We start from the raw sequence: 12520 nt of genomic DNA, 5'->3' as shown, positions 1-12520 counted from the left end.
TATTTTACAGTTTTTTCCTGGCTCCCCAGTTGCCGGAAAAATATTATTTTTCATACAAGTTTTTACATTGATGTATTCAGTTGTTTTGAGAGGTTGTTTACATTTTACATTAAAATTCAGACAATTAGCAAACGCTTTTATCCAAAGCGACTAAAAGAGAGTTTAGGGAGCAATAAGCGATATGTCATACAGGAGCAATAATACAATAGGTGCTAATACAAAGTTACTAGTTTCAACGAAAGCTAGACCACTACCTGTTGAGAAAAAGAGAGAGAGTTTTTTCTCATTTGTCTGTCAAGTATTTAAAGAAGAGATAGGGTTTAAGCAGTTTTTTAATGTTGTGAGAGATTTGGTTAACCGGACTGAGTTTGGAAGAATAGAAGGAGTTGTGAATGAGTATGAGCGGGAAAGTGATTTACTGCCCTAATGAGAAGGCAATACAAGACGCCGCTGGTTTGCTGAAAGCATGGTTCTTGATGTGGTGTAGAGGTGTGTGAAAGTATGGCGGTGCAGATGCAGTGATAGTCCTGTAGGCAAGCATTAGTGACTTGAATCTGATACGGGCTTCAACCAGTAGCCAGTGGAGAGAGATGAAAAGAGGTGTCACATGAGCCCTTTTGGGTTGCTGGAAAGTGTGGCGTGCTGCTGCAATGTTGTTGTATTTTCAAATACATTAAGATTCATAAACTCAAGCTGAGGCCTTATGACACCGAACTACAAGCCTGCGATTCACAGTTAAATTCCCTTAAATGTAAGATGAATCCTTCTGGCTAAGATGAACACACATACGGTTGTAAACTGGAAAGACGGATACTCTACAAGCACCTTAATAATCTGAAGTATGTGGATAAGTTTGTATTCATATTCATAAACATCATTAAATACATTCCTTTAGCCAAGCCTAAAAACATATGAAAAGAATGAAAAGGATTCAAACTATTGATAAAAGACCGGGTGTGATGATCATCATTTTCATTTATTGTTCAGTCGAAGGAGAGAAGGCAGTATGTACAGCAATATTTTCTACATGGGATATTTAGCCTGGATTTTGCCATCATTATGGAGCAGATGGATGGAATTCCGAAAAGTCAAGTTATTCCTCTGCCATGGCAATATAGTTTGGAGGTGATATGCTTATTTATATTAAAAAAAAGTAGTTTATTAGAGAGTATTTTAATTTTCTGTGACTTGGCAATATTGTCAATATCTGCTCATATGATTAAGTTTTTTTCAACCAACCACATACAACTTCACATCATACTGAACGCACATTTCATAACGCTTCCGCAGTAAGATCTTACATCCACCGGCATCTCAACAGAAGAAACCCAGAATTAGTATTAATCTTTCTCATCGAGTAGTATGGTATGTATTTAAGACAGGTTTGTTTATGACTATGAATTGATATTGTGGCAGATTTTGTGGTGTTGCATACAGATATCATCGGTATACAAACCGCAGATACAGATAAAGAAATGCAGGGAAACAACACTAATACTTCATAAGTGTTAACTAATTCTTCTTTATTGGTATTAACTTTGTATTGTTTAGCTTAATTGTAAACAAATTCGGAAATTACAATTAACAGAGTTTAACTTACTTTCACACATAAGTGACTCAGCGTTTAATGACAAAATGGATGCCGTTAAAGCCTCTGAAATCAGATCAGATCATAGAGAGACGGAGATTAGTAGTCATATAAGATATTTGATATATATTTAAAAGGAATTAAAGAGTAAAATAATAATAATAAACTTTTTTTAAATGGGAAATGTGTTTTGTCAACGTACAAGCCACATGTACTTTTGCTTTCACTTACATGGCCGCCATTGCAGTAGAGGAAGTGCACTTGTGAAGGGGAGAACTCATATATGTTTATATAAATAGTAAAATAAATATATATTTTTCAAACCAGGGGAACACATGCTGCATGTCATTTCACCCCCTGCACTGGACAGGTATGACGGAATTGTGCCCCGTTATCAACACCAGTAATCATTTTAAGGTAATCAGGTTCAACTGAACTCTTTAATCTCTAATCCGGAAACATCTCAAATATTTTTTTCCATATCTGATCAATTTCTACTTTTTTCAGCACCCAGTTCAATGTGTGGAAAACCCAGAGCCCCAAGCTTCAATAGTGGTGTTTGACTCAGAATACTTCCACAACAATTTTCATTCCACTGACCCAGCAAAAGTGAGCAATAGTAATTCACAACATAACATAAAATTACACGACATAACATAACACAACACAACACAACATCAACAACATAACACAATAACATAACATAACATTACATAACAACATAATAGATGATTTATGCCTACATACATGCATTGCCCTAATATTACAGTGTAAATTGTTCTGCTGGTGAGTATGACAACTTTTAAACATTTTAAGCATGTAAATTAAAATATGCTTTCTTTTGCATATTAGAATAAAGGCAATGTATTGGAGATTTCTGTTCAATGCGTGGACAATCCAGATGGTGAAGATGGAGTTGTGGTGACTGACCAGCTATCATTTCCAATCGCCACTGCTTTCAGATGTTGTGTTTTGACATAATTTCAAGTACTATTACTGTAATGTAGAACATAAAAGAAAAGAAAAAAGCTGCTTTTTTTGTTGTCACAGTTTCACAAGCCCTTTTCAATACTTTTTATTGGATAATTATTTGAAAAATAGACCAGCTGCGTAGAGGTAAAGACTGTAGATTTTTTAAACAAAACTCATGAAAAATGTAGATACGAGGTTTCAGTGCGGAAGCGGCATTAGAATTTTCAACCATGTGAGGGTGAATTACTGTAATAATGACATCATTTCAGTTTTTTGGGCATTTCTGTGCATGGTGGTCTTTTCTTATGGTAGCATTAATCTTTGTTTTATGATCTTCTTAATAAAAAACAATAAGCATTATCTGGTTAAGCATGTGCTTGTTGGTCAAAAGACCCTTTCCTGTCCAAATGGGCTACTTTAGACCAGAATCAAATACATTGTTCAGTGCACCAGATGCCATGCCAATAATAATAATTTAGTCATTTGGCAGACGCTTTTATCCAAAGCGACTTACAGTGCACTTATTACAGGGACAATCCCCCTGGAGCAACATGGAGAAAAGTGTCTTGCTCAAGGACACACTTGTGGTGGCTGCTGGGATCAAACCAGCAACCTTTGATTTACCAGTTCAGTGGTTTAACCCACTAGACCACCATCTCACATTAATCAAGACTCAATTAAGTCATGATGTTTAGGATATCAGAAGCTTATAAAATGTAACATTAGTCAGAAACAAGATAACAGTCCAGTGTAGACCAGACAGAGAAACCGACAAGTATACATAATACTTCAGTAATAACAGTTACTGTCAGGGCTGTTACTGCACATCATGACCAGCAGAGGTCAGTAAAAGACTTTTGCGTAATTTCAACAAGTTTGATTTAAAATATAACATAGATGACACTTTACATAAAGCTTTTATATTTTAATACAATAAATATTTTTATTCATTAAATTACTGTACTAGTTCATCAATACTGTTTTATACACTGTCAAAAAATGACTAATTTTTAATTGCCATTATAAAAAACAATTAGGAACCATTAGCTTTTACCATTAAAATTCCAATTATTTTCCTTTTTTTAAGTGTGATTTGCTTAACATTCCAGTAGGAGGGGCGTGACAAATACAGCATCAGTCACATAAAACCACATGTCTGTCCACAACGCCTTAAAAAACGTATACCAGCAACATGAAATAGCCAAAATAGAGTATGTTAATCAGGTTTTTTTTCTATGCGGATGTCTAGCAGTGTTGGTAGGCTAAATTATAAAAAATTTAACATAACTTAATGTCGGTTAAAAAGGTGTGTTGTTGTAACGTGCGTTACTGATATTGTAATGGGAAGAATGTTACCAAAATTGTATTTGTAATGTAATGCGTTACAGCAACACAAAAGCAATACTGTAATGCCGTTATTGTTGTTATGCGTTTCTCCCAACACTGGTCATTTTTTACCTTGTCAAACGGGTCAACTGCTGGCTAGTGAATCTGCCAAAATAACTTCTGCACTTATTAAATGAAGTGTTACAGTAATAAATCACTTCACTCACCACTTGCAGCCCGATAAATACATAACTTTGTCTAAAACAATAAAGACAGGACTTCAAGCACATACAGTAGAGTCATCAAACTGAGATGTCCATCATGTTTTGCAGTTAGTGTTCAGAGATTATACCAATTACTGGCTGGATCTCACCTCACAAACAGGAATGCATAGACAGCTTGAGCTACTGGTTTCAGAGAACTGGGATGTGTGAAGTCAAAATAAATTGAATTATTTATTAGTGTGGTAGCCTACTAGAAAGATACCAGAACAATGTCATTTCTTTTCTCTCAATAGGTTTAAATTTTAGATGTAATTTGTCTTTCGAAACATGTCTAGTAATAAATAAGTGTAAAATTACAATGAACATATCAATGGGAAAATGACAACTTAATAATGTGAATTTACAGTAAACAAGAGCAGTAAATTAGTGTGATGTTATTTCACTACAGTTTGGATGAATATAATCCATCATGCATAAATTTCATCATCAATTTTTTAACTTCGCTGTAAACATAATACCCAAAATTTAAGCAGTTTACTGTAACTGCGAAGGTCAAAAGCTATAAATAAGTGTTGCTGAATTCTGATTTTGGCAATTATAACATTTTATGAATGTTATTTATTTTAATCAGAATCTTTATTTACTTGATCTTTTTACATCTCCCATAAAAAGATGTTGCACTCTGTGTGTGGCCTACACTCTCAATATAAAGGTGGTTAAAAGCGATGCCATAAGAACCATTTTTGGTTCCACAAAGTCAAATGTTCTTTGAAGAACCATCTATTTCTTAAATTTTAACAATCTGAAGAACATTTTTTCAGTTGTGAAACAGAAAGGGTCTTCGGATGTTAAAGGTTCTTTATGGAACCATTTACACGAAGAAAGGTTCTTCTATGTCATTGTGAAGCACCATTATATTTAAGAGTGTATATTTCCTTTGAACGGTGAGCAAAGGGAATTGTTGAAAGACAAATGTTTCTATGACAACCCTGTCAGTCAAAATATAAAAGTGTTTGTATCTAAAACCTAGATGCCATTTTCTGGTTATAGCAAGAGTTAGCGCCAGCTTTTTGAGAAGTATGGAATTTTGATTAAACCATAACTACAATGCAATATAGACAGTATACTTTAGGTCCCCGGTGTAATAACTTGATGTTAATATGGTGCCAATAATTGAGTTTACCATGTGCAATCTTACACCAGAGTATCTTGTATCTTCTTACAACAGCAGGTGCAGTGTTAAATTAGACCCATTATCTGATCAGTAGCAAGTCTGGTGTGAAAATGCTGTCTAGCTCTGTGGTCAGCTGTCACAGAAACTGAATATGCCACTGTGGAAACAAGTGCCCTTAAAGTCAAATGATGAAGTGCCCACAGTTTTCAGAATCACAGGAAGTTCCAGGAAGGTAAAAATGGGGTTCTAGAGCAAGTCACGAATTACCTCATAACAAACATTGCCGTTCCCTTTTGTCTTTCTTAGAAAGTTGTGGGAAACAAGGTGTGCAATTGATCTCCCAGTCACTTTGATTGACATTTTCCTAGAAATCCACTGCAGATGGAAACGATTCAGGCTGGTTATAATACATGTAACAAGGTATTATTATCTCGATTAATAAATACATTGAATAAAGTTGAATGGCAGGTTGAATCGACATGCCACGTTACGCCTTAAATGACTGAACTAAGGTGACAGGAAAATAAAGAGAATTTTGAAAATTATGAAAATAATGCAAAATCGTAATTTTAAAAGAAGGTGATATTAGCTTAAATTTGATCGAATTTGACAGCAATTTTTGTCATCATTTATCAATCCCTCATCTCATTCAAAACCTGTATATGACCCAAAATATTTTGAGAAATGCCATGCCATGGTTTTGTGTCTATACAATTTAAGTCAAATATTGTTTAGTTCAGTATATCTATATTTATTAACTTTGCATAACAAACTTTGACTTTGTAGTCTTCAATGAGACGATTCTTCAGAGAATTGTGGTGGGATCCCCATCGTGTGGACTTTTGCTCGTCCTGGTTAGGTGTCAGCTCATTGTGTGATAAGAGGGGAGGTCAAATACAGAGGCATGTCGATTTATTGAGGTGTTAGTGTCAGCATAGCTCTATGAGCATTGCAGCTATCCCTGGCAGCTGTATTAAATAAGAGCTGGATTTCTGGGGATTTGTGGAGGCACGGCTGCTTTGGGTTCCATTAGCACACTGCCTAAGCATGCACCTCTGTGTAATGGCCTTTCACAGCCAGGGACATAGATTGTGAAAAGGCCAGCTATAAGGATTGGAACTGTCAAAAACTAAAAAAGCTGAGAATTTTGCACAGAGGATTTGAACTCAAACAGCTTTGTAACCACATGTGATGATTTTGACTTTGCAGGACGTGACATTTGGAGCTTGTATGTTGTTCTTCAGTTCATTGTGATTGTTGAGTCTGGTGAGTACGTATCAGTTGCACATTATGGTACAAAGGAAAAACACCTACAGACCCCTGGGACCCCCAGCCACGGTCAAAGGGTTTGTCTTTCAAGATCTTTCCTCCCCTTTTCAATGTTTCTGTCTGTAGCTGATGGACTTGTTGACACGTGGTCTTTCTACGTCGCGCTAAGATGGTTTACAAGCTACAGAAGTGAAGGATCTAATAAGGACTTCAGTGGAGTTGACAATTCACGTGTCCCTCAACACAGTCTTGTTCATTAAGTAAGAGAAGGTCACTGGAGTAAAAAAGAGAGACGTGTCTCATTCTTTATCTCAATTTCTCGCTCATGTCTATCGTTGATTTCTCATAACTTTTGTGGTTCTTTCTGAGAAATGTTACATGCTTTGATAGATTAGGATGTGTTTAGTATATTAACATTATTATTATTATTATATGCTCTGAAAATGCTGAAGCATGTAATAATGTAATAATAATAATATAATTATTTATAAGTATTATAAAGCAGTAATAGAGAATTTTAGAACTTAATAATAATAATAAATAATTTCAGTAATAATAATCATACATGTCTATTTTAGCATCTCTTTAGTAATGCTGTGATATTTCAACTTTTTTTATTAGTGTTATTGGTTTGAGTATTTGGCATAAAGTATAGAAATAATCACTCCGAATAAAGTTGATCACAATTACTAATTAATACATGATTAGTAATAAATGGCATTTTTATAATTGTTTATCTTATTTTTTTATAAAATATAAAAATATGATATGGTGTGGTGTGGCATGAATTAAAGCTATTCTCAAGGAATTGTTCACAAAGTGTTTAGGAAATGGGCCTACTGCATCTGACATCTGTTCATGGTCTACTGTCTGCTACCATCACTTGCACTTTATCATTCTTTGTTTATTGGTTATGTTAAAAGTTGACCTCTTTTGCTGGGTACAATGTCCTGGGTACAATGTCCTGGCTACGAGCCGAGGCTTTAAAATCTAACAGTGTTAGTCTGATGAGCGACAGTAATGGCATTTAAATCAAACATGTAGACAGATAATAAACCATTCCTGAATCTGTCGCAAAACAATGCCTTGGATGAGATGAGAAAGATCAAAATCTGTGTGTGAAAGTATACAGGCTATTTTCTGAATGCTAAATATCCCCTGAAATTCACAGTAGAAAATGTTGTCATGAACATTAAAACTAATAAGTCATTTTTGGATGAACTATATATAATCTAATTTATTGTTATATTTTGCTGTCATTTTTAATGAAAATGGGTCTTCAAAAAAGAGGTGCATGTAGCAGACTTCCCCAATGATTATAAGTGATCATCATTATAAACCAATGTGTTTTTTTTGGGGGGGGGTCGGTAACTGTTTATGAGAGGTTATCCTGAAAAGGCATGATTGATTTATTAAGGTTTTGTCCACTGTGTTTGAATTGTTTGGTCTATGTGTGTGTAGGTCAGAGACGGGAAGTGATTTGTCGGTGTAGTGACCTCTGAAGCAGAGGGATTTGGACAGGTGGGATATGTTTGGTCAGAAATAATGGTGCTAATCTAGTGTCTGCAAAGGGACACATGAACCTCTCATGTCCTGTCAACAGCAATCTGAAGATCTCTCTGCAGGACAGGTACACACACACATACTCACACATAACACACCGTTTTAAAATAGGAATAGTTTCTTATTGTTGGGAAATATCTTTAGTACACTGAGCATTGTGGAGCTAACACAACATTATCTTCACAATACCATTGCCCTACAATCGCAGTTCATATGACAATTAGAAAGTTGTACCTTAGGTTGTGTTCCTTGATATTAGTGAATGTATTAGCTAACATCGAGCATATTGATTTTCAGCATTTTTTCTTAATGTTAATTAATCCCAATACAATTGTTTGTGTTAATGCAACGTGTATTAAATATTGTTAACAGATTACAATGTTACTGAATTTAACATTATCATTTGATTTTTACATTTGGTTTATAAAAATGTATAGTACTTGCAGAAATGAACATAAAGTAAGATTAATAAGTCTGTAAAAGTCCTTGTTAGTTCATGTTAGGTGCTTTAAGTAATGTTATCAATTACAAATTTAATTTAAAGTGTTACTGAAAAGATATCCAAATTAGAAATAAAGGAAATCACTATGACCTTTTGTGTTTTTTTACCTTTTTAAGTCTACATATACCGTATCCCAATACATTTTACAATTGTACCGGGGAAGTAAATAATAATAATTTATTTTTGGTCAGTTTTAGATTTTTAATGTACATTTTTTAACATTATTTCAATCTCTCAAATGTTCAGCATTTAATTTCATTAAGATTTGTTGTTGTTGAACTGTATATGTTACCCTTAGTTGGTAGTGCTGTACTTAATATTATATGTATATTCCTATGTACAGTATATATGACACATAGAAATTTAGAATTTAAAATACTGAAATTACATAATACAATACATTAGAATACAATACAAGAAAAATAGAGTAAATAAATCAACACCCATTTGAATAGATCAAATGAATCAATAGGCTTTTTTAAAGAACACCCTCTTGAAAGTGCATACTGAAGCATTTCTGATAATAGGAAGTGCATCTCAACCTTTTGAAAGTTCACCAGCAGATGTCCCTGTTCTCACAATATAATGTGCATTATTTCAATTCATTGATCACACCTGTTCCTGTGGCAAACATGGTAATTCCATGGAAAGGCAGACCTTACCATTAGAAAAAATAAAGTTTTTACCGATGGATTTCCCTCTCTGATGGCTCAGATGACAACATTTCGTAGTTTTAAAGCGTGATTTTCCATAGTCAGGTAAGTGGACTTTCAGAATTGCACCACATCCATAAAAATCCACATTCCTCATAGATGGGCACATGAAAATTAAAATATATATATATATAATATGTTCCACGATGATCAATCCCATTTGACAATTTGTTAGTTATTAATGCATGTGCATTGTATTTCACAGAAATCCTACACAGTGTGCTGTCACTACAAACTTAAAATAAAAATATGTATAGACTGATTTCTGATAGACTGTCCAGAGGAGTTAAGTAAAACACAAACAGATGAACCAATATATTGGTACTAAATACGTTCTCTGAAAGTTTACATTTTATGTTTTGATTGCAAATGTCACATCCACAATGCTGAAACTGCCCTTTAACCCATTTAAATACATATAATTTTACATGTTTACATGTGTTCAGGAATCTGATGGTAAGAACAATTCAAGACAATGTCATGAGACTTTTAACCCCCCTGTAAAGTACAACACTGAGAATGTCCATTGGGAGTAACTCTGGGAGACAAAACGGGAAAAGAGAGACTCAAAGGAATTGTTTTTCATGTGTATTTGAATAGAGGATGCAACTAATCTTCACAGCATCGGAATTGTTTACATAGCGACAGTTTGTATGCTTGAAGAGGGCACTATCTAAACATACTGCACTCATTAATCACAGCAAGTATTAACAGGGCTGGACACCCTGGTGCTGTTCCTATAAGTAGCTCTCTGGATCTCTGTTGATGAACTTAAGCAAATTTACATTACAACGTTTACATTCCCAGCCTATATGCCCGTCTCGAACAGATATAACTCTTGCACACATAGAGACATTTACCTCTGGTCTAAATGGAGGTTGCCATAGCGCTTAACAAATTACTGCAATTATGCTTACTGGGCTAATTGCCCGTGGGCACCAGCTGGGTATCAGTGGTGAGCAAAGAAGGTATAATTCCCTTTGAATGACACAGTCAATGGAAGGCTTGAGAATGAAGATGCTAGAATGGATGTGCTTTGAAAAGAAAGAAGCAGTGGTTAGACTGGTCTAGCGTGTATATTCTCAACCTCTGAAATGCTACATGAATGGCCTTTTTTGCATGATTTTTTACGCTCAAAATGATAGTACATAAACATAAAAAACACGCAAAGGAAATATATGCACTTTCAAAAGAATAGACATCCAAGCAAATCCAAGCAGACAATAACAATGTTCATTGGTTCTATGATTTAGACAGCAGACCTGGATGTAGTCATCATGCTTGCCATTGGGAAGTGTAATTACGCAATAGTAGGATCTCAGTACTGCCATTGAGTCTACACTTACTGGAATGTATTTTTTTTCGGCCAATTTTCTCTTCATTTCCTTTAGAATGTCTTGAGACAGACCAGAAATAAGTTGAGCTCTGTGTGACACTACAAGCTATTAAATGTGAATTTAAGTGACTGCATGAGCACTTTCAATTTAAAAACATTGTGTCAGTGATGTCATTTTCAGATCAAACGCTTCACTGTGACGTGTTTTTTTTAGTGTGACTGCACTATTTACCCCAAAAGCCAGAATGTCTCTTTTATGAACCGCGTGTAAACCACATTCTACGCAAATGATTGTCAACCACTTAGCAATGAGGGAGTGATTTCAAATCCTAAATGAGTGAGCTGGTTATTTTGTGATTTCTTTCGGTTTCACATCGCTAGGTAGAAAAGGTCTTTAAAGAGACATTAAGTAAGCCTGGCAGAGAAGAGAACCTGTAACCATGTACACTTCACACTCTCAGGTAATCACACTGGAGTCACTTCGAGTGGCTTCGCTGATTGACTCGGTTTCACTGATTTTCAAAGGCTAGCAATCACTGTTACAATGACTTCATATCAGAGCTGTGCTGTAATTTGTTACAATGGTAACTGACACAGAAAAGATTGAGGGGGGGTTAGAGACGAGGTGAGCGAGATTGGTTCTTGGTGGGAATCAATTGCATAAAGGTGATTCGGCATTGACCTGTGCTGTGAGGAATGCTTGCTAATACAAGGTATAGAGTTAACATCAAAAAAGTCTGCACATTTTTATTTGGTGTGCTTTAGTTTAGTTTAAACTACGTCTAGTTTAATTTAGTTTAGTTTAGACGATAGTCAACTAGATATAGTTGTAAATTTTTTATTTGAGATGTCAACACAATTCAACATAATGTTAACATATAATACAATAATGTTCATACATCCAGTGGTATCAATATGATTCATGAAGGCACTGTTAGATGTAGTAGACTTAAATGTATTTGTCAATGTCACATTATAGCAAAGTCGCCACTTACTACAGTAAATTTCTTTCAATTGTTCGGTTTAATTTAGACCCTAACAGTAAGATCCCCCTTGAGCAATGGCTCCATGGTTCAACGTTATATATTTATATATTTTTTAAAGGTCCAGTGTATGAAATTTAGCAGCACCTAGTGATGAGGTTATGAATTGCAACCAACGGTTCACTACAATACTCACCCCTCCCTTTTGAAGCACTACACGGTGCTAAAGGACTAAAATGTTGTCACTTTTTTCTTCTTTGCCGTAGGGGGTTAACCTTTTTACAAAATGTGCTCAGAGCAGTTTGTCCGTTTACAACTACTGTAGAAACAACATGGAGAATTCCTTGCAAGGGGACCCACTGTGTCTTTTGCTTTATTTGCTAATTCCAAGGTAATAGAAACATAAAGGCCCGGTTTCATAGACAAGGCTTAGTCTAAATCAGGACTATGCTTTAGATATTTTAGACTATTTAGGTCGCTTTTATTAAAATGCCTTAGGAACAACATTACCGATATGTGCATCTTGAGACAAAACAATGGCACTGACGTATCTTAATATATATTAGGGCAAGATATTTTCAGTTAAGACTGGTTAAAATTCCTTTTAGTCTGCAACTAGCCTTAAGCCTTGTCTGTGAAACCGGGGCAACGCTTCATTATGTAAGGTCTATTATCTCTGAAGAATATTATGTATATTTATAGCATATCTGTCAATAGATCCCCCCAAAAAATTACACACCTTTAATTTGGACAGTCAGTTCCCCCCGAAGCAAAATTTCCATTCCCACTTTAGAATCCATCTGAATTGTTTTGATTGTTGCGTAATAATCAACTTATCATTGTTTCCAAATCGACTGGAACAATTAAAAC

The 12520-nt window shown here is 35.0% G+C and overlaps 1 long non-coding RNA gene across 1 annotated transcript; it reads left to right on the top strand.

Moving 5' to 3' along the window:
* Positions 1–1214: 1214 nt before the first annotated feature.
* LOC130408419 (uncharacterized) lies at positions 1215–2614 on the top strand. Its single transcript, XR_008904752.1, has 4 exons — positions 1215–1365; positions 1916–2005; positions 2096–2197; positions 2441–2614. It is a non-coding gene; the product is annotated as an uncharacterized LOC130408419 (long non-coding RNA).
* Positions 2615–12520: the final 9906 nt, after the last annotated feature.

Source organism: Triplophysa dalaica, chromosome 19, assembly GCF_015846415.1.
Source record: "Triplophysa dalaica isolate WHDGS20190420 chromosome 19, ASM1584641v1, whole genome shotgun sequence".
Taxonomy (NCBI): Eukaryota; Metazoa; Chordata; class Actinopteri; order Cypriniformes; family Nemacheilidae; genus Triplophysa; species Triplophysa dalaica.
Note: the sequence above shows the minus strand (reverse complement) of the source record. Positions and strands in the feature narration are given on the sequence as shown.